Source organism: Bombus terrestris, chromosome 17 (genome assembly GCF_910591885.1).
Source record: "Bombus terrestris chromosome 17, iyBomTerr1.2, whole genome shotgun sequence".
Classification (NCBI taxonomy): Eukaryota; Metazoa; Arthropoda; class Insecta; order Hymenoptera; family Apidae; genus Bombus; species Bombus terrestris.
Genome location: NC_063285.1, coordinates 3,214,253 through 3,239,255, shown reverse-complemented (window position 1 = coordinate 3,239,255; position 25,003 = coordinate 3,214,253). Strand labels below are relative to the sequence as shown.

Here is a 25,003-nt window from a genome sequence, read left to right as displayed (position 1 = left end):
TTCATATTTACATACCTGGTACAAGGTTCCAGAAGCTTGGACACAGTACCGATCCCTGCGGGTATCCTTTCGTAATGGGCTTACACACTATTCGTTTTTCCCAACGATCTGCACAGTTCTGTCCGAGAAGTAGCTCCTTGTCAGCCAGTACAGGTTGTCGGGGCAGCCTCTTCTTTTCAGTTCGTGCAGTATGTTCGTCCACCAAACGTTATCGAAAGCTCCTGATATGTCGAGCGTGATTGCGACGACGTATTTCTTATCGCTCATTTGCTCGACTTTCTCCCGGAACTTGGTGATCGCATCCACCCTCGATCTCCCGGGGCGAAATCCGTATTGTCTATTCGAGGATAACGCGCGGTCATAGAGGATGGGCCCCATCCTGGTGATCATTAGCCTTTCCAGCAATTTGCCTATCATGGAGAGCAGGCAGATTGGCCTATAGGACTTGGGGTCGCTTCTGTCCCGATCCGGTCCTTTGAGGATGATGATAACATTTCCAATCTTTCACCATTTAGGGAAGATCCCGCAGGCGAGGCAGCCGTTCATGAGCCTTAGGAGCTCCTGGTGTATTCCACCCCAGGCCCGTTGGATTGTTTCTACCTCGATCAGGTCGGGGTCTGGACATTTCCCCTTCTTCAGCCGTTTCACAGCGCCACTGAGCTCCTCGAATCGGAACGAAGATGCGGGCATCATTCAACTTAAAAGCCCCACCAGAGCCTTACGCTTTAGCGGAGCAAAGCGAAGCTAAGGAGGGGGAAATGTCTGCGTGGAAGAAGCAATACGCCGCTGGTGGATCGCCGCTAATAGTCAAAATGACGTCAAGAGGACAGACGCCACCCACCACGAAGGCAAGGGTAGTCCTGCAGCCACTCAGGACATAAAAGCCAGAAGGTTCACCGCGGAGTAAAAGCCCAGAAATGAAGAAGAGGAAAAGGGCGGAGGAGGAGGAGAAAGAGAAAGAATCCAAGGAGGAAACCCGACCGGCACGTGATACAACTCGGTCGATATCAGACATAAGAGTGCAAGCCGGGGACATTGAAAAGAAGGTACTAGCCTTCTGCCTTGACCCCAGTAAAAAGGTCAACACGGAACAGACCGCAACTATTATGCGGTACTTCAAAGACATGAGAGGAATCGTTGAGGAACTCCTGCTCCACAACAGCTACCTGACCGGCAAACTGGAGCAATGCACAGGCTCGGTCAAGGACAAACAAATACTAAGCGCAGTGAACAAGTCACAGCAAGTCAGCAAGCGGCTGGAAACAGCCGTCAAGAAAACCGCGAAGGCCGAACCGAAGCAGCCCACGTACGCGGAAAAGGTTCGAGTGATCAACACGAAGATCGGACAGTTGGTGGTAAAGCCGCCGAGAAACGTCATTATAATCCGCCCCGAGGACAAAGAGGGAGAGATAAAAACCAGCGAAGAAGCGAAGGAAGCGGACTTCGCGCTGGTAAACCCGCGCAAGAAGGGGATACAAGTTACCGCAGTAAGAAAGATCGGCGGTAACGGCCTAGTTGTGGAAACGGCGAACCGGGGGGGCATAAAGGCCTTCACGGAGAATACAAAACTGAAAGAGGCCGGCCTAAAAGCCAGCACGCCACAGAGGAGACTCCCCCGGATAATTGCCTACGACGTCCCGAGGGCAATCCCGGAAAAGGAGATACTGGTCTGCATGAGGAAACATAATCAAGACAGGCTCAACGAAGAAGACATTGCGGCCATCAAGTTCTGCTTCAGGACGGGTCGCAAGGATGCCGAGGAAACCAACTGGTTAATGAAAGTACCCCCCCCCCCCCAGGTAAGGGAAAGCTCCTAACTGGGAAAGTACTTATAGCATGGCACGCATGCAAGGCGAGGGACTATATCGCTACCAGCCGATGCTACAAATGCCAAGGCTATGGGCACGTGGCAAAATACTGCCGCGTCGACTACGAAATCTGCGCACACTGCGCAGCAAGCGGGCATAGCACGAAAGAGTGCACAAGCAAAAACAAAGACGCCAGCTGCGTAAACTGCAGGAAGGCAGGGAAGAAGGGCGATCACGCAGCCTCCAGCGTGAACTGCCCGAAGTATAAGAAAGCACTGGAAGTACTTGTTTCACGCACACAGTATGAGTGAAACAGGAAACAGAGACAGAAGAGGACATGGGAGAAAAGGGGGAATATGGATCCTGCAGCATAACATTCAGCGATCCAAAACAGTTCCCTACGAGATCAGCATCAGGATGGATGCTGATGGTGACGATATCCTGTTAATACAAGAACTATACAGCTTCGAAGGGAAAATACCATACCATAGCATACTGCAGACGCTCCTCGATTTCGGGAAGAGAACTACCATGCCGCAGCTTCAGGAAAGAAGATACAATACGTAGAAGGCCAGCTGGGAGGAATTTCAGAGAGCTGTCATGGAGGGAACAGAGACACTCAAAGAAATAACCCTCCAGCGGGCTGAGGACGTCGAGCGAATGGCCGGGCACCTCCAGGTAACCTTGATAAGAGCCTGCGATGCCGCCATTCAAAAGAAGAAGTGGCACTACAGGTCAGTACCCTGGTGGACGCCCGAACTCACCAGAGCAAAAAGGAGCACCTACCAGGCGAGAAGAAGATACCAAGGGGTCAAGGACCTCGCAACGAGGGAACAAGAGAAGCTGCGGTACAGGGAAACCCGAAAGGAGTATCAGCGGATGATATCAAGAACAAAAGTCCAAAGTTGGCAGGATTTCTTTACCAAAGAAGATAACAGGGAATCTTGGGGCATCGCATATAGAACAGTCACAGGGAAACTCAGAAGGGAGGAAACAATATCAACTCTGAAAACGCCACAAGCAGACACCTCCAACTGGCGGGTACCTAATTAGAGACCAATTAGAATTAAAATTAACTATAAGTATTCGATTGGCGATTTTACGACGACACTGGCAAGTTTATTTGGATACGAATTGTATACATTCGGAAGGATACAGTGTGATTATACGACGACCGGCTACGTCAACGGACATTTCCCTTTTATATAAAAAAAACAATATGGATAAGTTAAATAAGGTAAATAAACTTACTTACGGCTCAGGGGGTTTCGGAGCCATCAGGTTCCGTCGGTGATTCGAGTAGCGTCCCAGGCTCGACCCGATGGTCACCTAGCGACTGGACGAACGGCGAGGGGAAGGTCGATTCCAGGGTCACCCCTCGTTCGGTAAATACGACCGGGGACCAAGAAACACCCGCAGTTGCCACAGAGGAAAAGATGTGCAAGAAAACCACAAGAAGATACCTCGAATTTGATGAAGACATCGCGGGAACCATCGAGGATGTCGAGATGCCAATGCAGGCATTCAAGGAAAAGACACCACCCACCGAAAAGGCGACCCGAATCGCCAAGGAAAAAATCTTGAAAGGTGACAAGATCACCAGATATATGAGAAAGTCCCCAGTGGAGGAGGGCGCGTGCAAGACAACGAGAAGCCTGGCCAGGAGCCAGCCGATGGCAACGAGGGACGAAGCAGCCAGCACCTCGGAGCTAGACACACCGGCCGAAATGTCGGACAAATGCCTGTGACGCTACTCGAATCACCGACGGGGCCTGGAGACTCCGAAACCCCCTGAGCCGTAAGTAAGTTTATTTACCTTATTTAACTTATCCATATTGTTTTTTGTACAAAAGGGAAATGTCCGTTGACGTAGCCGGTCGTCGTATAATCACACTATATCCTTCCGAATGTATACAATTCGTATCCAAATAAACTTGCCAGTGTCGTCGTGAAATCGCCAATCGAATACTTATAGTTAATTTTAATTCTAGTTGGTCTCAATAATTAGGTACTAACTATAATACTAGCAATTCGTAATTTATTTTAACGAATCTAACTTTATAACCTTAATTTTATTTTTATCATTCTCACTTTCAGTTTTACTAATTAGACGGTTATTATCAGTTCTAACTTTACTCGTAGTACTGCTAACAATTACTTATTGGTTTAAATCTAACTTTGGTCTTAGTAATTGTTTAGTTATAATTATTCTAACTTTAACTCGTAATTATTATCTTACGATCAATCTTACTAATTGTTATTAACAATTTGTTGGTATAATTAAATCTAACTTTTATTTGGAATTATCCTTTTACGAATCAAGTCCTAACTTTATAACTTTAATTTATATTTTTTTTTTATCCGTGCGCGTGTCGATTATGTGTGTGCAGATCTACTTTCTTTCATCTACGTTCGATATTAGCTACTTAATTTACATTTAAATTAAGTGTTTATATTCTCCATTATTGCATCGGTTTTGCCATCGAGTTCGACTCTATGCATCGTGCACTCCGTGACTCATTGATATCCGCATCGATACGAGTCGTCGATCTTGCGACCGTGTGCTCTATGCTTCGGTCGGCCCGCCACGTGCCACGAGTGTAATGGCGGCGCGTCACTGGCGTAATGGCGGCGCCCGGTGATCACCGCACGTTTCACATCGCAGTTACGGTTTACGAGTTTTTTAAAAAATAATAAAATATTCACAGTAATATCCGGATATTTGTAAAAATTCACCGTGACCTGTGCTCTCCTTCTTCGCCTCGGTTAGAAAAACCCACCGATTCATGCCCGCTGACGATGCGCTGTCCGCGGAGGGTAAATATTTACCTCGCAAAGTCACTATCACTATTCGTCGAGGAGAATCTTAACTTGCACTACAGCTAGTTGATAAGTTTGTTCATCGGCCTTTATTGATTTGAAAAAATGAGCACGATGCCCCTGGTTACTGCATAACCTCAACCGTGTGACAGCTTGCCTTATAGGCACAAAACCTTAGTAAGTAATATTTGCTTATTATGGACTATTGCCTTCTCATCATAAGAACAATTATGCCCAAAAGTGGCATCGAATTCAGATGTTAGATATCCAGATTGTCATATATCAATTATGAACTTTTCCTCGTTTTAGGTTTGCGACGAGCAATTTTTATAAGCTATCCTGCTACGACACAATCAAGAGCGCTTGTGCCAGGAGAAAGGCACTAGAATTTAGTTTATTGGCTATAATTATAGTGCTATAATTAATCTGGCCTTCTATCCAAGATCAGTTCTACAGATGTTTCCTCTCCTTGAGTTGCGTCATATGACCACACGCTTCTATGTATCCCAGACTTTTCCCTTTCCGATGGAGAGTCTCCTCATTTGATTGTATTACACCCAAAGGGCTCGTGAACACATTCAGACACTAGTTGCTTTTACTTATAATGAAGAGAACGTATCCTACTCCGACAGCTAGTATACAAGATAATTATTACACTATTAACTTGTTGTTTCGGGCTTATCACATACACAAATCACATACATACAACTATCACTAATACTTTTTCTTCCAGGTGGAGGATTTAACACAACAATCAACCACTCTGCTCTCACACATAATATTTGCCTAACTTAATTTAACTTAATACCACTCTACCTTCTGTGACGGTAATGGCCACACCCTGCGTCTACCCTGCTTTTCGCATAATCACTTTCTTAAATGCGACACAAGTTAAACTCATTGCATGGATTACCATCTCATATTTAATAAAGAACCTATAACATCCACCTTTGATTTATAATTTTGTTTTAAACCTATTTGTCCCTATAGAGAGTTACGAACACCGGACATAGCAAAGTATACTATCACAATATCTTTCTACGTTGGTATTAACCCTTTCCTACTCCTTCTTAGTTCTAAAGGACCGTCGCCACTATTGCTGGTCAAAATTATAACCACATTGTATTAAGAACTCTATAGACTTTTTTAGAAACCTAACCTCGACTTTTCACAGCTCGCCTAGCCTATTTGTTTGACTGAATATATGCCAAAGCTAATGTTAGCACAATCGTTGCACTTTTGGTTGCACACATCGTAGTTGAGAAATTTATTAATTCGTAAGTTTTTAAGCATATTCTACGAAGTCGATATAACATCGGCATGGCTGGGCCACGTGGCCCGGCATACGATCCCCTATTGATAAGGCATATATAGATAGCCTAACACGCCAGTATCCAGGACCTAAACAAAAATTTTCTATGGGACGAGACAAATACGAAACGAACGAATACGTAACGAAACGAATTTTTGGACAGGATCACATCTTTCACATAGTATCGGACAACTTCCCTATTATCGAAGACGGAATCATTGGGCTACCATGTTTAGGGAAGTATAACTATTCAATATCCAATGACAAAATCCGACTAAACGACAAAACCATTTTGTTTCAGAAACCAATACACTTAACTCCTGGTGTACTGGTGACCCGAGGAGATCGCTCGTCTCCGCGAGGCGTGAATCCGCGCTCGGCGCCGGTTCACCAGATCCCGCCGTTCCTGGGGGCGCCCTTACAAGATGGTATTGAACAATTTCCGTCCATGGGCGCCTTCCGCAACGGAGAGCATGGACCTTCGGTTCATGGAAGAGGTTGTCGGCACTCTGTTCCCGGGAGCGGCGAACGAGGAAGATGGCAGGTTCACCGATGAGGAGGAGCAGGAGCGTCAACCGCCGGAAGTTGGAGCCCGGAATCGAGGGTTAGCGAGGAAGAATTGACCTAGGCTGTAGGGAGGCTCGGAGCGCGGAAAGCTCCGGGTCCCGACGGAGTCCCAGCCCGCCTGTGGAAGGACGTCGCCGGGGTCTTGCCCTGAGATTAATACGTCTGTTCGACAGATGCCTGTCTCGGGGCGAATTCCCCGTCTTGTGGAAGGAGGGACGGATGGTCCTGCTGCCGAAGCCGGGACGGTCTTCGTACTCGCCTTCCATCTTTCGGCCGGTATGCCTTTTGGACGAGGCTGGCAAGCTACTGGAGAGAGTGGTAGCTGCCCGCCTCGAGTCGCATTTGTCTGGAAGTGTTCTCGGACTGCACGACAGCTAGTTTGGCTTTCGGAGGGGGCGGTCTACGGCCGACGCTATCGCCCGTGTCCGTTCCTTGGTCGAGGGGGTCGAACAGCGTGGTTGCGTGGCATTGGCCGTGTCGCTGAACGTGGTCAACGCTTTCAACAGCATCCCCTGGAACAAGATATGTCGGGCCCTCGAGTTTCATTGGGTACCCGCGTACCTGCGGCGTGTGGTCCGGGCGTTCCACCGGGACCGGAGTATCGTCTACACCGTTCGCGGCGGGGGGATGGCAGGTAGGGCGGTGTACTGCGCGGGGTCCTGCAGGATTCTGTGTTGGGTCCGTTGCTGTGGAACATCGCGTACGACGCGGTGCTTCCCCCGGACTCGGCATTGGCGTGCTACGCCGACGACACCGTCAATTCACATCAATTCACATCAGAGACCAGGCCACACACCGCGGGCAGGATGGCACCCAGATGTCTGCACATCCTTGACGCGTACCCTCAATAGTCTTAAGTACTCACCAGGGGTCTTGCAATTTTCATAGTTAAGGTCCCTCAGACCAAGCGAGTATCTCTTGTCTTACATTTCCTTTTACGTTTATTGTTTACTACGGAAAGTCGGTTTTCCTCACTTCTGGTATATTCCGTTGGCAACTTTCTCACGAGGGCAGTTGAAACCCTTCCTGGTCCACCAACCGTCTTATTATCCAATCGGAGACGGTGTCTACTGCCCTCACTTCCTTAACCAAAATTAACATCAACAAATCCGATAGATCCGTGTCCTCAGACACGCCCACACCTACTTTCCTCGGATACAGTATCGTCAGTACGTCTTATACGTACTGATTGCTCCATGCATTAACCTCGAGTACAACTTAGACGCTAACGAAGAGTAAAGTTCGTCATCCCGTTGACCGCGGATTCGTTATCGAACCTGAGGCCATTGTCATTAGTGTCGCGAGTACCTAGACGTTGTGGTTAACTACCAACGCTGTAATATCTCTACTTGTGTTAATAAACTGTACCTTTGTTCTACCGCATCGATGGCTAATTCCAGTGAAGATTCATTGAACACCCCTAACCCTAATCCTAACTGCAACCCGACATCAGATGTGGGATCAGGGCAGTTAACTATGCAACAGCATATAGCCATCTTGCGTGAGTTAGTTCAGACGCTAGTGCAAAAATCGAGTGAGGAAACTAAAAATTTATCGCTTCCGCGCTTTAATCCTGGTATCGCGGGTTCCGATCCAGCTGCATGTTGCGCGGTTGTTAATCTGATCTTGGAAGAAAATCCTTTACGGGGCAGTGCGTTATTTTCTGCTCTAGAAGGTTCTGCAACACAATGGCTTTCGCAAGTACCTGTTGCTCAAGATGTTACCTGGTCAAAGTTAAGGTCATTTTTATTCCACGTTTTGGTGGCAAAGAAACAGCTACCTCAGTACTAATGAAGATGTCCAATGAAAAACCCCACTGAAGGACGAAACCACGGGAGCTTTCGGCATTCGTATCCGTTCCTTCCTGAAGGCGAAGTGGGAAAATTTAACTTTGGCTGAGGTAATCAACGCCTCCGTCGTTTTTCAATTGGCTTCACTAGACCAGCGTATTGAACGGATAGCACTTCAAGCGATATCAAGACTGAAGATCAATTCCTGAATGAAATGGGAGCTTTCTACTACGCGAAGAAGAGGCCGGCGTCTTCGTCAGACAACTCCTCAGCGGGTCCTGAAGCTAAAAGATATAAGCCTTTTGACTCCCGGAATAGGTGCTACCACTGTCGTAACTATGGACATAAAGCACCCGAGTGCCGAAAGAGGACAAAATCGGAGGCGGAGAAGTACAGAGAAAAACCGATCGGCCACATCGTCGAAGGTGTCCTGCTAAAAGTGTAACGAGGAGCAGCATATCACGCCTAATTGCCCAGTGTTGCGGAAAGGAAACCGTACTTCCAAGGATGAGCGCCGGGTTGACTCCTGTGTGGTGGAGGCCCCAACTGATAGATTAAGTCATCTGGGTGAGTCGTTCCCATTTTACTTCGATTCTGGAGCCGAATGTTCATTGATTAAGGAATCCGCAGCCTCGAAATTTTCCGGCAAAAGAACGACCGATATAATAGTAATGCGAAGAATAGGGAATACATGTGTTAAGAGTACATCTCAGATTTTGTCCACTATATGTATTAACGGTTTTGCATTGGAGATAACTTTTCACGTCCTGACCGATAAGCTATTTAAAACATGATATCATGATTGGTCGCGAGATTTTAAGCCAAGGTTTTGACGTACATATTACGCAAAATAGCCTCGTTATCAGTAAACCAAAGATAATTAATGCCTGTAGTAAAACTACGGAAGATGAGATCGATATTAACATGATCGACATTGATGTAATTAGTAACGATAAAAGTCGATTAATATCCGTTTTCGAAAAATTCAAAGATTCTTTCATTACGGGTTTCCCACGCACTCGCGTAAGTACGGGCAAGTTGGAAATACGGTTAATTGATCCTAACGTCACCGTACAGAGAAGCCCTTACAGACTTAGTGAAGAAGAGCGAAGAATAGTACGTGAGATTATAGGCGAACTAATTAAAGCCAACATTGTAAGGCCTAGCAATTCATCGTACGCGAACCCTATGTTACTCGTGAAGAAGAAAGACGGCTCAGATAGATTGTGTGTAGACTTTCGAGAGTTAAATGAAAATACGGTCGCGGATCGGTATCCCCTGCCTCTTACTCCGGATCAAATCGCAAGACTGCAACAGGCGAGATACCTTATTAGCCTAGACACGACCACCGGGTTTCACCAAATTCCCATTCATCCTGATTCGACGGAGTATACAGCGTTCGTTACCCCCGACGGACAATATGAATACATAACGATGCCGTTTGGACTGAAAAAAATGCATCGTCCGTTTTTCAGAGGGCCATTCTCAATGCCTTAGGCGACATCGCTTATTCATACGTTGTTGTTTATATGGATGACAACCTAACTATTGCCGGCTCGATAGATCAAGTTTTAGAAAGATTGGACATCGTATTAAATGCCCTCGTAAACGCCGGATTTTCTTTTTGTTGATGTGGTCGCCACTTCTAGGAAAACTCCACATCTCGTCTTTTTAGCTTTCTCAAGCGCTGAAGCCATCGACAGTATATAGACAAAAGAATAGCAGGGAGGCAAACCATAAACAGTAGACAGGCGATGTTGGCTTCGGGGTTTTCAGTTATAAAGTAACACTGCTAGCGTGCGGATCTGGACCAGCTCAAATTGTATTCCTGTATTTCATTATTAAGTCAAATATATACTTTGTATCTTACACTTTATCCACGCGTTTTTCTCTCTTTATATACCGAATAACCTCAACACTTTTAACTTCGCTAAATGCTCTTTTTTAAAGACGTCGATACTCTATTTGGGATATGTATGTAGTATCGTGGAGAAAAAGGCCTAAGATATCGGTCGAACCATAAACAATGTCGCGAGAGCCGAGGCGTCGTCGGGTCCATCAATGTGTCGTAGGTCCTTTCAAGTGAATAGTTTCGTAGAAAAGGCCCACGTGATCCTGGCCACGGGTGTCTGCGGAACACGGAACGTTCTACCGACGTTTCATACCGGAGGCCACAAAAACACTTAAACCGCTTAATGATCTGTTAACTGCAAACCTGTAAATTGCATCCGCTAAGGTTCGCAACGATATCTTTGACCCCCGCTCGGCAAAAATATAGCGCGTACGATCGCGAACTACTCGCAATATACAGCGCAATCAAACACTTTCGACACACTTTAGAGGGCAGAAACTTCGTAGTATATACCGACCACAAACCTCTTACCTACGCGTTCAGACAAAAACTAGAAAAATATTCGCCCCGACAATTTCGATATCTAGACTACATCGGTCAATTCACCACCGACATACGTTACATAAAGGGTCTAGATAACAACGTAGCCGACGCTCTGTTCCGCATCGAAGCGATAGGAAAGTCAGTGAATCATTAAACTCTCGCCGCCGCGTAAGAAAACGACAAAGAACTAAGCGACATCGTCAACTCCGGTACAACCGCGTTACGGTTAATGAAGATACGCTTTCCTGATCACGACGCAGAAATATCCTGCCACATATCAAACGACATTGTAAGACCGTACGTACCGAAATCCTTGAAGCGCGACGCATTTAATTCGCTCCACGGACTTTCCCATCCAGGGATACGTGCCACGCAAAAATTGGTGACGTCACGTTTCATTTGGCCGTCCGTAAATAAAGATTACCGGACTTGGGCACGACAATGTATCCCGTGTCAACGATGCAATGTCACCAGGCACTTATTCTCACCTGTCAGAACGTTCGAAACTTCAGCAGGCCGGTTCGAGCACATACACACATACTTTATCGCGATGCAATATTCACGAGGATACCGATATTGTCTAACGTGTATCGACCGTTTTTCGCGTTGGCCCGAAGCCATTCCCATCGTTGATATGGAAGCGACAACCGTTGCCTCGGTTCTCCTCTCTACACGAATAGCTCGTTTCGGCGTACCTTCGAAAATAACTATCGATCAAGGACGCCGGTTCAAACTGGTAAACTGCAACCGGTAAAAACTGTAATTCCGACACAAAACATTGTATGGTTATGTCGTATCGTCACGTATCGGTACTTTTGCCTAAGCCAGCCCGCACTCGAAGTCCATTGTTTATTGTGAACAACATACAAATGTAATACGCATCTACTGGTCAATAAATGTTATATAGAAAAAAAGCACTCGTTCTCATCCGATCACGAAAGTTAAGCAGCGCCAGGCACGGATAGTACTTAAATAGGTGACCGCTTGGTAACTCCGCGTGGTGAAAAACAAAACACCTTTTTGTTTTTCCAATCCTTTTTACTTCCCTTAATAATCTATTTTCAATAATCTATAATCTAAACATGAGGAAATAGAAATGTTATAGTATTACATGACTAATACCATATATAACACTCATTCTTGCATAAATTTTTTCAAATATTCTTTTTTTGTACATTAAAAGCAAATAAATCACTTATTTCAGCTAACGTTCATACCGCGCATAATGGAATCATTCTCGTCTGAAGGCAATTTGAGAGATGGGGTAGAGTTTGATTCTTTTGATGTAAAAATTTGATTCCTCTGTGGGACATGCTAGCAGAGTCCTTTTTAGAGATACTTTTTATTTTGTTTGCCCACTGTTGATTTATAATGTTTGCGAATTCTTGTTTTGACACAACTTTATTTTGTGCAAAAGGTACTTTAATTATTCTAAATCTTCTTTTTGATCGTAGGAATAGTTTTATTTTAGATTGTTAATATTGGATGGTATCAAGCTTTTGTCTCGTAATTTTTTTTTTTTTTTTTTTTATTATAGGTATAGGGCTCGAAAGCCGACTTTCTTACTTTATTTTTAGTACGGATTCTTGAAGAGCGGTTTGTATAAGTTTTTCTATTTTGTCTATAAATGAGACGATTTGCCTCTTGGTTAGGTTGACATTGTTGTGGATACTTAGGTCGCAGTACTTTTCGAGCTGATTTTGTAATTTTTTCTAGTTTATTTTTTTGTACTCGCACCTGGGTTCGTCACTCTGTGTTTCTAGGGTTAGGAAGTTAGATGTATTTTTATTTATCTGTAATACGGGAGCATTATGGTCGCATTCGTAGTCTATAGTTTTGAGCCTGTTATTTGCCCGTAAATTAGGGAATTGTAATTGTGTGTCTCCAAGGCATATGTTTAGGTATGAGCCTTCTTTTGGGCAAGAGTCAATCCATTCTTCGTGCGTTTTTAATGATTGTTTTAGTTCAATTGTGTTTGTTGTTCATTTAGGGCTTTGAATATGCTTTTTTTGAAATCTTCGATAAGTTTATTACGGTATGGTTTGTTACGGATATGGTTTTAATTGGATTTGGATTTTGCATTACGCGTGGTAATAAATTTGTTCGATGTGATTGGTTTTTCAGAGACTTGGTTTCGGCTTATTCCTTGTCTTAGGATGGCTGAGAACTTTGGCTACGGGATGAATTTGCGGCTTATTTGAGCAACGCGTTTGTTTTTGATTCTTTGCATTTGATGATATTTTCGCAAAGTTTTTTGAAAGGTTTGCAAAGAATTTTGGGCATCCTTCATACAAAGGATGTATCCGTAGTTTTTATGGTTCACGCAGTACACTTTGCCTTTGTTTACCGTGTCTTCCTTTCTGATTCTGCACTCGCTTGGACCGTGCGGCTCCGTGCAGTTTGCATTTGTGACATTGCGTTATGTCATTTTTTCTGACTTTATCCAATTTACCCTAAAGTAAATTAGACGGTTCAATTTTAGTAAGTAACTAATATTGCTTTGTGGGGATACTTGGATTATGTAATTTGGAAGCAATTCATTGTTTTCTATTGATCTTTTTATTGAGAAGTACCAATATTTTGTCAATTGTACGTCGGACATCTGTAGTGCTTGTAACTCTGCGAGTATCTTTGTCTCGAAGAAACTATTGTTTAGACCCTTTAGTAAGACCGTATGGTACTTCTTTGATTTGGATGTACATGCGTAAACCCTATCTTAGTTGCAATTACGATTTCTTTCGCTTTGTTAAAGACTGGTATACTTCGTTTTTTTTTCATTTATTTATTAAAATTCACAATTTGTCCAATTTGGACATTTGGTGGAATTTTTTAACGGTTAAATTAGCATGTTGGTGGCTACCCCAGCGGGGTACCATCCTCGTGTTTCTTAGGTTATGTCCTTTATAAGGTCTGCTGGGTGCTTCCTTTTTAGTCTTCTGTCCATATTTATGGTTTAGTATGTTTCCGCAGCTAGCCGGTTTATGTGTGTTGCTATTCTTAATTTGTATTTCTCGGAGTATCTGCTAATTTCTTCCTTGACCGTTGGCATTCCCAGGTCCCTTCGTATATCTTCGTTTCTGACGTACCATGGTCCGTTTACTATTGTTCTGAGGATTTTAGCCTGTATTACCTCTATTTTGTTTATATGGCTCATTGCTGTCGTCCCCCATAGTGGTATTCCGTACGTCCAGATTGGTTTTATGATCGTTTTATATATTTTTAACTTGTTTTCTGTGCTTAGTTTGGATTTTCGGCTTGTTAGCCAATGCATTTGTCTTCTTGTTTTCTGTATTTTTTCTACTATTGATTTGATGTGTAGTTTCCAGGTGAGTTTTTGATCTAAGTGGAGTCCTAGGTATTTGACATGCTTTGTTTGCGTTATATGCGTGCCGTTCAATAGGATGTTTGGTGGTATCTTTTTCCGTAGCGTGAATGTAATATGGTTGCATTTATTGGGGTTTGCTTTTATTTGTTTTTCTTTTAGCCAATTTTCTATTTTTACGATATGTTCTTGTAGTATTTTGACTGCCGTTTCTGGGTTAGTATGCCTGACTAGTATAGCTGTGTCGTCCGCGAATGTCAATACTGTGCTGTTGGTAGTTGTTGGTATGTTCGCCGTGTATAATGTGTATAGTATTGGGCCTAGGACGCTTCCTTGTGGTACCCCGGCCTTGATGTCTTTAACTTGAGAATGTGTGTCCTTGATTTTTATTACGAAGGTTCTGCTGCTTAGGTAGGATTTTATTAAGTGGTGTATTTGCTCCGGGAATTGTTTCCTAATTGTTTGTAGTAGACTTTCATGGTTAATTTTATCGAATGCTTTCTCTATGTCTATAAAGAGGGCTGTGCAGTATTCCTTGTTTTCTAGTGCTACTATTATTTCGTTTATAAGCCTGTGTATTTGCTCTATCGTGGAGTGTTTGTTTCTGAAACCAAATTGGTGATTCGGTATTAGTTTTTTTGTCTCTATTATTGTTTTTATCCGGCAATATATTATTTTTTCCAGTATTTTGGAAAATACTGGAAGCAGTGATATTGGTCTGTAAGATGCAGTTTGGTGCGGGTCTTTGCCTGGATTATGTAACATTTTGATCTGTGCTAATTTCCATGGTTTGGGGAAGTATTGAATTCTTAGAATTGCATTGAATATTATTGTCATTAGCCTTATTGCTTTTGGCGGAAGGTTTTTCAAGATTTAGCATTGATTAGGTCGATTCCTGGCGCTTTGTTGTTTTTTGTTTTATCAATTATGTTTCTAATTTCTTGTGCCGATGTTTTAGGTATGGTGTATTCCTTGTCGGATGTGGTAGTAGTGGTTTGCGGATCCTCCTCCGTATGTCTTTTGAGGTTGCTGTTGTTGATAATGTGTGGCGTGAATGTGTTGCAGAGGTGGTTGGAGAATTCTTCAGCTTGTTCTTCGTTGCTTCTTGCCCATGTGTTATCTGCTTTTCTGATTGCCGGGACGGGTATTATTGGCTTCCTTATTTTTTTCGCGGCTTTCCATAGTGAATAGTTGGTGTACTCGTGTGTGGAGAGTGTCCCTATGAACTTTGCGAATTCGTTATCGTTGTGCTCCTTTATTTTGTTTTTTATTTCCTTTGCAAGTTTGTTTAAGTGTTTTTTGTTTTCTCGGGTTCTGTATTTTTGCCATTTTGCTTTTGCTTTTCTTTTTTCTTTGATTTTGTCGAGTATTTCTTGCGGGATTGTTATTGTTTGTCTGCTGGTTGGTTCGGGAATAGTGGTTGTCCTTGCTGCTTCCTGAATAGTTGCTGTCAATGTTGCTACTGCCTGTTCTATGTGTTTAGGAGTTTTTAACGGGATGTTGCAGTTTATTTTGCTTTCTATTATTTCTTTGAAAGTTTGCCATTTGGTGGTTTTATTGCATAGTGTTTCTGGTTTGCTATAGTGAATTGGTTTGTTTCTGTATTCAATTATTATGGGTGTATGATCGGAGCTGAGCTCGAGGTTGGGTGTTATTTTTAGTTTATTTGTGTTTAGTCCCCTTGTAACTGCAAAGTCCAGAAGATCTGGTTTTTTGTTCAGGTCAGTCGGCCAATGTGTCGGTGTTCCTGTGGATAATATATTCAGGTGATTATTTCTAATGTATTTTTCCAGTGTTCTGCCTCGAGGTGTAATGTTTCTTGACCCCCAAAGCGTGTGCTTTGAGTTGTAGTCTCCCGTTGCGATGTACTTGTCCCCTAGGTCCTGGAAGTATTCTTCCCACATTTGTGTTGTTATTTTGTGTCGCGGAGGCACATATACTGCTGACAACTGGAAGTAGTTGCTGCTAGTTTGAACTGTCACAGTGGTTGCTTGTAAATATTCTTTGTTAACTTGGCTGTGTAGATAATGTTTGATATCGTTTCTGACTATCACTGCTGTCCCTCCGTGAGCTTTTCCTGAGGGGTGTTTGGTATCATTTATGGTGTAGTATGATATTTTCAAATAGCTTTTTGTAGTGAAGTGTGTTTCTGAGACAAGTAGTATGTCTATATTATTATTGTATATGAATGTTTTAGTTTCTATGGCCCGTTGTTGTAGGCCGTTTGAGTTCCAGACTGCTATTTTTAGAGTGTCCGTTTTTATTTTTTGCTTAGCACGTTTGTAATTAGTTGTAGCATGACTGTGATTTGTTGGGTTTGCTGTTTGAGTACTGCGTTTTGTTCACTTATCATTCTGGTTAGCATTTCGGTGTTCTTTGTGGATTGTTTGAGCAGTTCTTTGATTTCTGCAGTGTCATTGTTACTATTGCTGTGGTATTGGTTGTGTGTATGTGTTGGTTGGCTGGTTACTTGAGCATAGCTTAGACCACCAATGGTGTTGGTGCTGATAGGTTTGGTGTTTATTGCTTGCTCTGTATTCGGTATTATTTCTGGTTTTGTGCTGTCCTGATGGGTTTGTGTGTTAGTGCTTGTCCTGCTTCGTAGGGGCGGGAACAGTTTACGTTGTAATTGTTTTCTTACTTCACATCCTTTATAGCTGGCTGGGTGGTTTCCGTTACAGTTGAAGCATTTAACTTTTTCTATTTTTCCAGAATATGATGCCCACCTTATGTTCACGAGTTAAATGGAACAGCTGAGCGCTACAATAGAACAATCATGAATTCCGCTAGATGCTTATTACATAATTCAAAACTAAATATTAAATATTGGCCGGAAATAGTTATGTTGAGGTTATTCGTTATATAAAGAGAGAACGCGTGGATAAAGTGTAAAATACAAAATATATATTTGATTTAATAGTGAAATACAGAAATAAAATTTGAGCTGGTCCAGATCCGCACGCTAGCAATGGTACTTTACAACTGAAAACCCCGAAGCCAATGTCGCCTGTCTACTGTTTATGGTTTGCCTCCCTGCTATTCTTTTGTCTATATACTGTCGATGGCTTCAGCGCTTGAGAAAGCTAAAAAGACGAGATGTGGAGTTTTCCTAGAAGTGGCGACCACTTCAACACCCTCCCCAAAACTCTACATCCCAACAAACAATTATATCTTAATATTTTTCTAACTCTCGTCGTAAATATCTGAACCTTGATTTTGTCAATGTCTTCACAAATACATTTTCCAGCTGCCTTTCTCTTTTCCATTCAAATTAATTTATTACTAAAAACAAATTACGAGAAGACTAAACAGATCATGTAGAGTTTTTTTTTTAGAAGTGATAGTCACTTCGACACCCTCCCTAAAAACTCTACATCTCTATAAACAATTACCTCTTAACATCTTTTTTATTTTTCAAACCTAACTTTTGTCTTAAATATTCAAATCTTGGTTTTGACAACGCCTTTGTACATATATCTGCCAGTTGCTCTTCGTTTGTTACATATGTTTCATCAATTTCGCCTCTATTGTATAAATCTCGCAAGAAATAATATCTTACGTCAATATGCTTACGTCTTTGGTGGAATTCTGGAATCTTAATTAATTTTACGGCACTAGTATTGTCTATACGTAGCATATACTTAAAGATCTCTATTTTACGTTCAAAAAATATTTTCTTTAGCCACATAATTTCTTTCGCTCCTGAGACTGCACTGACATACTCAGCTTCTGTTGTGAATAGAGCTACACATTGTTTTCGCTCACATTGCCATGTAATGGCCGCATTCGCATACTTACATACAACGCCCGATGTCGACTTTCTTGTTTCTTTGTCGCCTGCATAGTCAGCATCGCTAAAGGTTTCCAGACCGCCTGCTTTGTATATAAGAATCCCATGTCTGCGGTCCCTTTTATCTAGCGCAAAATTCGTTTGACTAATTTCCACTGATACTCGTTTGGATTCTCTAAATGTCTCGACGCTATTGCACGCTAATGTCTGGCCTACTTACGGTTTGTTAAAATATTAAGTTTTGTTGGGAATATGATACATTTACACTGTACATGTGAATGTGTGTGTAATCGTCAGAGGACGTCCGGGTCTTGATTGAGACAAAAGACAAGAGCAGTGGTTAGAAGTATCTGGAAGAGTCGGTTGACAACAAGCATGCGTGCGAGTAGCATTTTGAGGTCTTAAGAGTATAAGATATATGTGTAACAGTTGTGTGCTAAATAAAGGGAATTATATGTATTTCCGAATCCATTCTATATCTTTTCAAGTTTCCTACGGCTTCTCTGTATGGTGCGTTACAATCATTATTGTCTATGTTATTTTTGCTCCAATTAGTCTCGATAGGTGTAGAAACACTGTTTGATGAATGAGAAAATGAATGATGAATATTGAAAAATGAAAAATGAATATTGAACCATCTTTTAATCTATTAATTTCAAGTCCAAGAAAACTCTTTACTTCTTTCGAACTCATAATTTTGAATTCTTTATTTAAATCACTGAAAAATTTATCGATTAGAGATTTGTCTGAAGCTGCTACCAATCCATTGTCTACGTATATGGTCATCAGCATTAATTTGTCATCTTCTGTATAAATATAAAAACAAGGATCTGCGTTACTCTGATAGAATTTTACAACATCTTGGAGACTGCTTTAAGCCATATAGACTTTTTAGTAATTTATAAACGCGATTCGTAACCATCATCATAACCTTTAGGTTGTTTCATATAGATCTCTTCTTTCAGACTTCCATATAAAAATGCGGTTTTAATGTCAAACTGTTCAAAGTGTAAATTATTTTTGGCAGCAATACCGAGCATTAATCTAATTGTGTCAAACCGAGCAACGGGACTATAGGTTTCCTTATAATCTATGCCTTCTTTCTGTGAATACCGTTTTATTACAAGTCGCGCTCTGTATCGTTCCTAATTGTCCGGATTTAGCTTTACCGTTAAAACCCACCTATTACTAAGTATCTTTTGATCTTTTGGTTTTTCTACAAGAATCCACGTCTTATTTTCGTAGTGCGATTTCATTTCATCATTCATAACCGTTTCCCATAACTCTTTCTTTTCAGATCTCATCGCTTCGTTAAAATCCACCGGTAATTTTTCCGCTACGTACGTTACTGGGCTACCATAAAAATCGGTTCGTTTGATCTTACCTCTATCTCTCAATTGTCTCACATTCTCGCTAGTTATAAAAGGTTGTTTTTCAGGTTCACTCTCTGCACTTTCGTACTTACATGCTCTATCGCTCTGTGCATACACATCTTCGCGTTCCACAATTTTCGGTAAACTTAAATTAACACATTTTCCAGTTTCTAGTTCGGGCTTAAATATTACGTCACGGCTCAATATTACATTTCTTACGGTCGGCACGTACACTCGATAGCCTCGTCCGTCACCTAGATAGCCTACCAAATATCCTTTGTTAGCCTTTTTGTCCAATTTTCTTCTCTTTTCCGCAGGTATGTGTGCAAAGCACTCAGTACCAAAAACCCTAAACTTTTCTACATCTGGCGGTTTCCCGTACCACAGTTCATATGGTGTTTTCTTGTCTTGTCTTGTCGGCTCGGTCTTATTTATGACATGCACTGCAGTGTTCATGGCTTCGGCCCATAAAAACAGCGGTAGATTAGATTTCGAATATAACATCGACCGTCCTGCTTCTACTATTGTTCTATTTTCTCTTTCTGCGACGCCATTCTGTTCAGGAGTGTATGGGACGTTAATCGTATGTTTAATTCCCTGACTTCTTAAAAATTCTTTAACCTCTTTATTTTTGAATTCTTTCCCTCCATCACTATGAATTTCCTTGATCTTATCATTGAATTGTTTTTCGACTTCTAGGCAAAAAGTTCTTAACTTTTCGATTACTTCTGACTTATGTCGTAAGAAGTAAATCTTTGTGAATTTAGAAAAATCATCTTTAAACGCAAGAAAATACAATTTCTTGCCTAATGACTCGACTTCCATAGGTCCACATACATCCGTATAAATAATTTCGCGAGGTTTAGTCGCACGCTTGATTTTCTCGTGAAAACTCGATCTATGATGTTTCCCGTACGCGCAACCTTCACAGAAAAAGTTACTATCCTCTACAACTTTTATATTCGAATTCTTTAAAAAATCCTTAACGCGTCTGATATTTCGATGACATAGCCGTTCGTGCCATAACTGCAGTGTGTCCGCGTTTGACTCCGCTCTATTGCTAAGATTACAAACTGACGGTATGATAACTCGCATATCGACCTTATATAAATTTCCGATAACAGAACCCCTTGCTATTATTTTCTGATTCTGTAAAAACATACAGTTTATCCCTTCCCTTAAGATACAGAAATCTATGCCTCTTCTTGTGACGGATCTAATGGAAAATAGATTTCTTTTCATACCTGGTACATACAAGACGTCGTTCATTGTACATGCTACCCATTTGCCGTCCACAAAAGTCTCTACCTTGATTTTTCCTTTGCCGTACGCATCCATGAACGGTACCATCGCCGATTTCTATCTTCACCGTGTTATCGAATTTTTCGAAGACGCTAAACCATTCTTGTCGTCCTGTCATGTGATTCGTAGCTCCTGAGTCGATTATCCAAGCATCATGGTTTGCCACTTGTATCGTTGAGGTGCTTCCTAATAGACCAATTCCGCTGTGATCTCGATTTTCATTTCTGGGTTCCTAGTTGTCTCTACTGTTGTTTCCTTTCTTATTTTTAAACCAATTTTTGTTATTATTTCCTTTTCCATTCGCATGTAAAGCATCTAAAACAATCCTTCTTTAGATGGCCACCTTTTCCACAGTTGAAACAGCTTGGTCCTTGTTTCTCGTATTCAGGTTTGCTTGACTGCTTCTGCTGTTCCCTTTTGTAATTGTTGCCTTTTGTTACCAGAGCCACCGATGTTTCCTGGTCGTCTTTCTTCCATGTGATTTCTTCCGCCATCAACCTGGTACTAAGCCTGTCTAAGGTCTTCTTTTCTTCTTCCACCGAATCCCACGCACTGTGAAAATGGTCAAATTTGTTCGGTAACACCGATAAAATGCGTGTTATCAGCATTTTCTCGCCAATTTCGCTCCCAAGAGCTTTCATCTTCGCCGCTATCAATTCCAACTTTGATAAGTTGTAAGATACATTTTCAGATTCTTCCTATTTAAAATTGAAGAAATGCTTCTGGACCATACTTAGATTCTCATCCGACTTCATGTCATATACTGTATTCAACTTTTTCCACATTTCATGTGCTGTTGTGCAACATAAAAGAAGATCCAACGGTTTCCTTCCTACTGAGGTCACAATTAATTTTCTCGCTAACCGATTAGCCTTAAAAAATTTTCTACGGGCGATTTCTTTCTCCGCATTGTTACCTGGATGACACAGATTCCCTTCACACATGTTGATCAGGTCATCTTCCTCCAAAAGTGTATGCATGACAAAACGCCACTGGAGTCAGTTTTCTCCGCCACGTAACATCTTCGCACTTGCTGATTCCATTTTAGCACTATCACTTACTTTACTAAGCACAATACTTTGACAATTTATTCACTTCGCGTTACTATCTTACACTTTACAGCCCTGGGCCCATAACCTGTTGAGGTTATTCGGTATATAAAGAGAGAAAAACGCGTGGATAAAGTGTAAGATACAAAATATATATTTGATTTAATAGTGAAATACAGAAATACAATTTGAGCTGGTCCAGATCCGCACGCTAGCAGTGTTACTTTATAACTGAAAACCCCGAAGCCAACGTCGCCTGTCTACTGTTTATGGTCTGCCTCCCTGCTATTCTTTTGTCTATGTACTGTCGATGGCTTCAGCGCTTGAGAAAACTAAAAAGACCAGATGTGGAGTTTTCCTAGAAGCGGTGACCACTTCAACAAGATAGAACCGCGGCGTACTTAAAAAATAGAACCATTTCGAAAATGTATGAAAGTAAAACACCAGTCGAAATATTGTTAAGAAGGAAACCGAATATAAATAATTTAGGATTGTACGGAAGTAGAGTTTTCGTAAGAATACCTGAAATTAAAAGAAATTCGAAGTGGGACAAAAAGGCAGATATTGGAATACTTGTAGGTTATGAAAACGTTAGATATGGAATCTTAGTTAATAATAAAATTATAATTGCAAGACACGTAGAATTTATAGGTGAAAATGAAAGTTTAGTAGGATTTCAAGGAAAGGATAAATCAGATAATGAAACGGAAAGGGATTTTGACGAATATTCGGATATAAACGAAATTCATGAATGTGAAACAAGTAACAAAAAGGTCGCGCAGGTTGTAATAAAAAAGGAGAGAAACTTAAATAACGAATCAGAAGAAAAACTTGAGGACATAGAAAATAATTTGAGAAGGTCAGGACGGGAAACAAAGAAACCTCAAAGATATGGCCAAACGAGCTCATATTTCATTTATGTGAATGTAGTTAGCGCAGACAGTCCTCAAACCTATGAAGAAGCTTTATGTGGAGATGATAGCAGATCATGGAAGGAAGCAATGGATCGAGAAATAAATAGTTTAGTCAAAAATAAAACCTGGCAATTAGTAGAGAAACCAAAAGAGAAAAAGGTATTAGATTTGAAATGGGTATATGCGAATAAATCCGATAATAGTAAGAAAGCGCGACTAGTTGTTCGAGGCTTCCAACAAAAGGAAATACTGGAAGATTTATGCTCTCCAGTAGCAAAAATGCAAACGCTGAAGTTATTACTATCTTATTGTTGTCAATGTGGTTTGATGATTATGCAAATGGATGTAGAAACAGCATTCCTAAACGGAACTATAAAATCGGAAGTATTTGTAAAACAACCTATGGGTTACAACGATAAAAACGGGAAAGTATGTAAACTATCAAAGGCGTTATATGGATTGTGTGAAAGTTCAAGAGTTTGGTATGAATGTTTCGACGAGTATATAAAAAAATTAGGTTTTCAAAGAAGTGAGAATAATTATTGTCTGTATATGAAGTATGAGAACGATGATGTTATATACTTAATTCTATTCGTAGATGATTTATTAATATGTGGAAAAAACAAAAGAAAAATCGATGAAATTACCCCCACGCGCCAACGACGCCAATAAGGCGAAAACACGCAAAATTGAATCACCAAACACAAACTCAAACCAACAGCAAACAACACAAATCAACACCCACAATAGGTTCGCAATACTAGATTCCGCAAACGACGCCATGGAAATCGCAGGCCCGCCACCAAACCAACAAGCACAGAGAAGCCCCCCTCCCCCACCAATATTTGTCAATGATGTCATCGACATCCAGACAATGATCAAGTCCTTAGAGAGAGATATCTCCAAGGAGGACTACAACCTGAAGATTACCAACAACCAAGTCAAAATCCTGCCGACAAATCCAGAAGCCTACAGGAAACTCACCAAAACACTTAGGGCCCTGAACGCCAATTTCCACACCTACCAACTCAAAGAAGAAAGACCTTTTCGGGTGGTGCTACGAAACATCCACCACTCCGCAGACATCGACGACCTAAAAACCGAACTATCTAAACTCGGCCACGAAGTCATCAATGTCAGCAACATAAGGCATAGAGTCACGAAAGACCCGTTATCCCTATTCTTTATTGACCTAAAACAGAAACCCAACAACAAGGAAATATACAACACCAGTCGCCTAATGAACGCCATCGTAAAATTCGAACCACCGCAAATCAAAAAGGAGATAGTGCAATGCAAAAGGTGCCAAAGATACGGGCACACGCAGAAAACTGACTCCAGTGGCGTTTTGTCATGCATACACTTTTGGAGGAAGATGACCTGATCAACATGTGTGAAGGGAATCTGTGTCATCCAGGTAACAATGCGGAGAAAGAAATCGCCCGTAGAAAATTTTTTAAGGCTAATCGGTTAGCGAGAAAATTAATTGTGACCTCAGTAGGAAGGAAACCGTTGGATCTTCTTTTATGTTGCACAACAGCACATGAAATGTGGAAAAAGTTGAATACAGTATATGACATGAAGTCGGATGAGAATCTAAGTATGGTCCAGAAGCATTTCTTCAATTTTAAATAGGAAGAATCTGAAAATGTATCTTACAACTTATCAAAGTTGGAATTGATAGCGGCGAAGATGAAAGCTCTTGGGAGCGAAATTGGCGAGAAAATGCTGATAACACGCATTTTATCGGTGTTACCGAACAAATTTGACCATTTTCACAGTGCGTGGGATTCGGTGGAAGAAGAAAAGAAGACCTTAGACAGGCTTAGTACCAGGTTGATGGCGGAAGAAATCACATGGAAGAAAGACGACCAGGAAACATCGGTGGCTCTGGTAACAAAAGGCAACAATTACAAAAGGGAACAGCAGAAGCAGTCAAGCAAACCTGAATACGAGAAACAAGGACCAAGCTGTTTCAACTGTGGAAAAGGTGGCCATCTAAAGAAGGATTGTTTTAGATGCTTTACATGCGAATGGAAAAGGAAATAATAACAAAAATTGGTTTAAAAATAAGAAAGGAAACAACAGTAGAGACAACTAGGAACCCAGAAATGAAAATCGAGATCACAGCGGAATTGGTCTATTAGGAAGCACCTCAACGATACAAGTGGCAAACCATGATGCTTGGATAATCGACTCAGGAGCTACGAATCACATGACAGGACGACAAGAATGGTTTAGCGTCTTCGAAAAATTCGATAACACGGTGAAGATAGAAATCGGCGATGGTACCGTTCATGGATGCGTACGGCAAAGGAAAAATCAAGGTAGAGACTTTTGTGGACGGCAAATGGGTAGCATGTACAATGAACGACGTCTTGTATGTACCAGGTATGAAAAGAAATCTATTTTCCATTAGATCCGTCACAAGAAGAGGCATAGATTTCTGTATCTTAAGGGAAGGGATAAACTGTATGTTTTTACAGAATCAGAAAATAATAGCAAGGGGTTCTGTTATCGGAAATTTATATAAGGTCGATATGCGAGTTATCATACCGTCA

General features: G+C 41.6%; 1 protein-coding gene and 1 long non-coding RNA gene across 3 annotated transcripts in view; one reads left to right on the top strand and one right to left on the bottom strand.

Moving 5' to 3' along the window:
• The window catches only part of LOC105666983 (GDP-D-glucose phosphorylase 1), a 62,556-nt gene that overhangs the window by 4,400 nt on the left and 33,153 nt on the right, over window positions 1-25,003 (bottom strand). The gene's annotated exons all lie outside the window — the stretch shown is intronic.
• LOC125386711 lies at window positions 4,357-7,901 on the top strand. 2 transcript variants are annotated; one of them, XR_007227088.1, is made up of 3 exons: window positions 4,387-4,805; window positions 4,938-5,263; window positions 5,362-7,901. It is a non-coding gene; the product is annotated as an uncharacterized LOC125386711 (long non-coding RNA). The 2 variants fall into 2 exon arrangements; XR_007227087.1 differs by having other exon boundaries at window positions 4,357-4,805; window positions 4,938-7,901.